A 4632-nucleotide genomic window follows, 5' to 3' on the forward strand; every position below is an offset into this window, starting at 1 on the left:
GAGCGCAGCTCTGTGCGCCTTGGGTATGTGCTGTGGTTTGCTGTGGTGCTCTTATGTTTACTGTATTGAAAGTGTTTTGCGTAGAATGTGTGCAGTACCCAGTAGTGCAATTTTCTGTATGTTATATATATTTGTAAGTCCTGGTGTTTTTGTTATGTATTTGTCTGAATATTTTTTTATTATACCTAAGGCACCTACTATGATAGGAATTGTTTCTGTTTTTAGATTCCACATTCGAGTTATCTCTATTTCCAGGTCTTTGTATTTTGAAAGTTTTTCCATTTCTTTTAGAGAAACGTTGTCATCTGCTGGTATTGATACATCAATTAGAAAGCATTTTTTTTTTTAATTATTATTATTATTATTATTGAGCGAGAGAGCAATGCTTATCATCAATGTGACTCTGGGGTACAAATATACGAAGCCCAACATATCCACCATGGCTACCCATCTGATAAGGGTAAACAATGCAAATGCCTCACAACGATACGTGTGTGACATGGTAATCTTATAACAGGATAATCAGTGCATGAGCTTGTAGGGACCCAGTTAAAATTGTCTTGTGTGATAATGAGCAGAATGTTTGCTGTGGCCCATCTTTTACACCAAGACAAAACATGTACATGACAACACTTCTCATAAGTTAAGATCGGAAGGCATGTCAGCTAGTGCATATTATTATTATTATTATTATTATTATTATTATTATTATTATTATTATTATTATGTTTTTTTCTTCTTTCTTCAAATTTTTTCTCATTCCTCGCCGAGTGTTTTCCGTACACCTAGGGCAGAGAAACGTTGTATGCATTCCCAATTTACACACGCAAATTCATAGGTAAAACATGTATTTAAGAAAAAAAAATCATGAATGGATGTTGTTTTCACAGCGATAATGCTCTTCTTAGTACATGAGTCGTTATTATTATTATTATTATTATTATTATTATTATTATTATTATTATTATTATTATTATTATTATTATTATTGTTATTATTATTATAATTATCATTATTATTATTATTAATATTATTATTGAGTGAGAGAGCAGTGCATGCCATCAAAGTGACACTGGGGTAAAATATACGAAGCCCATTATACCCATCATCACTACCCGTCTGATAAGGGTACACCAGCCACATGCATCAAAACCATATGTTTTTTCTTCATTATATGTTATCGGTAATTTCTGGTGGGGAGGCTTTGGTCTTGGGCTGCAAATAAAAATCCTTCAGTCTCTGCTTTCAGTCCTGAGCTTCTCAGCCATTTTTGGAATTTTCCTTTGTCTAGTTCTTTTGAGTTTAGTTTAACCCAATATTTGCCATGGAGTGTCTTTTCTTGCCATCGTTTTATCATGATCCGTTGCTGTGCCAATTTTAGTTTCGATTTCAGTTATTTTACAGCTTTTGTCGTTTCTTTTTTTTCTTCATAGTTGTTAGGTAGTATGACTTCTTGTTTGTATTTGCCAGCTTCTTTAAAGACTGAAAACAGTGTTTTGTTTTGTTCGTGTTTTGTGGCTATTTGTATTAGTTCTCCTTGCTTCTGAAGTAAGTACTTTTGCAGTCATATGGTGATTGTTTTGCAATAGTTTTCTTACTGTATATGGCCTCTCCCACCGTCTATACGTTGTATATAATAACCTTTCTATGTCAGATTTTGGGTTGTGCATCCTAAACCCTGCCACTATTCTTCTTGCTTTCCTGTCTATTTTGATTAGTTCAGTTAGTGTCCAGTTAAGGATAATGTAGGATATCTTATAACTGGATATTAAGGATATTAAGGATATTAAGGATATCTTATAACTGGAACGGCTAGAGTGTTGATACTTATCTTGTATTTTGCATTGATCTCTGTTTTCAGTATTAATCTAACTCATCTATAGTATTCTTTTTTATTTTCTCTTTCATTTATCTGTGTTGTATCGTATCTAGTTCATTGGGTCCCAAGTATTTGTATGTCGGGATTTGGTCTAATTTTCTTATTTCATTTGATTTATTTAGTGTGATGTTGCTACTTTTAACTAGTTTTCCTCTTTTCAAGGCTGCTTTAGCACATTTTTCTAAGCCAAAGTTCATGTTTATTTCTTTGGTAAATCCATGTACTGTGTATAGTAATGTTTCCAGCTGTTTATCATTTGTAGCGTACAGTTTTAAGTCATCCATATATAAAAGGTAGCTGATTGTTGTATCCGCCTGCATTTCTGTTTAGCATGTCAGATAAAGGTGTCAATGCGAAGCATGCATTATTATTATTATTATTATTATTATTATTATTATTATTATTATTATTATTATTATTATTATTATTATTATTATTATTATTATTATTATTATTATTATCATCATCATCATCATCATCATCATCATCATTGCTTCAATTTTCTTTCAATTTCTTGCCAAGTGTCTTCCCGACACCAAGGACTATGTAACTCAGTGTTTACATTGGTAGGCTTTTAAAATAAATACACCAAGTGGTTCATTTATAAAGTCAGGACATGTGATAGAAAAAAGGAAAAAAAGGAACAAAGAAAACAGGGGAAAAAATGAAAACATAAAATGATAAATATAAAAGAAAATGAAATAAAAAACAAAGAAAAAAGAGGGAAAGCGAAAGAAAATTCATTGGGATAATGCTCTCCTCAGTACGTGTGACGTACCAGTTAAAACAATCTTTTGCACTTCTCTAGCATGGATGGTAAAACAGTGATCATTCTCAAATAATGTTCAGTTCATTTTTTGATCATTCCAAGTGCTCCTATAATCATTGGTATTGTAACCGCCTTGAGATGCCACATTTTTTCGATTACAATGTGCAAATCTTCATATTTTCTGAGCTTGTCAAATTCATTTGCCGAGATATTATGATGTCAAGAATGCTCATGTCAATCAATAAACAGACTTTATTGTTTTGGTATGTCAGAACAATATCCGGTTTATTAACTTTGTTGGTTCTGTCTGAATGTATCGGAAAGTCCCAGAGAATCGTCGCATTTTCTCCTTCAGTTAAAACCTCATGGCGGTGCGTGTACCAGTTGTCAACAGTTTTGTCTTTATAATGCCGACTGTTGATATTATAATCCACTGTTGATATCGGCCAACTTGTCCTGTCTTGATTCATACTCTATTGGCGCTAAAACGTTGCGTCTAGGGATAGGTGGTCTACTGTTTTAATCTCATCGTTGCAATATCAGTGCTCTGGGTTTACTCCAGTTTTCATTACATTAGCTTGGTAGTTCAATCTACACCAACAGAGTGAAGTTAAAGACATGACTCAATGGCAAGCTTTGTGAGTGCAGAATATGAATGAGGTCAAGGTAACGTATAGAAAACACCCAAGGAAAAACAGACATAACAATCATTAAAGAGCTCCGGAATGAAACGAAAGACGGGAATTTCACTAACTGCAGCATGAACTTTAGACTGGTAGGCGCATTTTCAGTCTCTACAGCGTCCCGATTCTGTCACTGTTGAATGATTAAGGTTGGAACAGACCTAAGTTGAGAGTAGGAGGCAAAGTCAATCTGGGCAGTATTTGAACTCAAAATATTTATATTTTGAGTCAAAACAAATGCCATGAGACATTTCTTTCTTACACTTTTAACAAGTCAACCCCATAACATTAAGAACTACTAAGAAACATCAGCAACATTTGTAATTAATTAATTGTCAGCATTAAACGTGAATTAGTAGATAACAAGGAAGAAGTAAAAGTATGAAGAATCAAGGAAAGAAACAAGGAAAGAAAGAAAAAAGGAAGAAGGAAAGATCGAAAGAAAGAAGTGAAAAGGGTATGGTGATGGAGTGGAATTTCGGTGATTCAATTTTCTGTGAAATTTACAGCGAAGAGAGTGCTGTAACGATGTGTAGCAGCTACAATTGTAGTAGTAGTAGTAGTAGTAGTAGTAGTGGTGATGGTGATGGTGGTGGTGGTGGTAGTAGTTGAAGTAGTAGTAGTAAATAATGAGAAGTAATGGTAAAATACTAGCAAAATGATATATATATGTATGTATATACTTACATATATATGTGTGCGCGTAAGTATACACCCACGTATATGTATATGCATTCATACATTCACAGACAGCCCTCAACCTCCACACACACATATGTATACACAATAAAAAATAACAACTCCTGATAATGATAATAAACAAAAGATATAACAAACATGAAACAATATCAAACCACCTACTATAAAATAACAACAACAACAACAGCATAAAAGCTAAGAAAGAATGAAAGAAAGTAAGAATCAAAGGAAAGAGATTACGAATAATAAAAGCTTATAACCTGCAGGCTGGGCAGGATGGCGTGTATGATGGAGTAATTAGCTAGATTAAGGACATCACTTTTGACTTATTTGGCACCGTGCCTGACGTTGTATCGATGGTTAGGCGTCGAATAATAGAGCAGACATAAAGCACTCGTATACAATCACAATAGCACATGCGTACACACAACGCACACAAGTACATATATACACACTCACACACACGCACACACACACACATACACACACACACACACGTGCACGCGCGCATAAATAAATGTATATGTATATACATATACATACATACATATACATATATATATATATGTAAATATATATATATATATATATATATATATATA

The sequence above is a fragment of the Octopus bimaculoides genome, chromosome 15 (genome assembly GCF_001194135.2).
Source record: "Octopus bimaculoides isolate UCB-OBI-ISO-001 chromosome 15, ASM119413v2, whole genome shotgun sequence".
Lineage (NCBI taxonomy): Eukaryota > Metazoa > Mollusca > Cephalopoda > Octopoda > Octopodidae > Octopus > Octopus bimaculoides.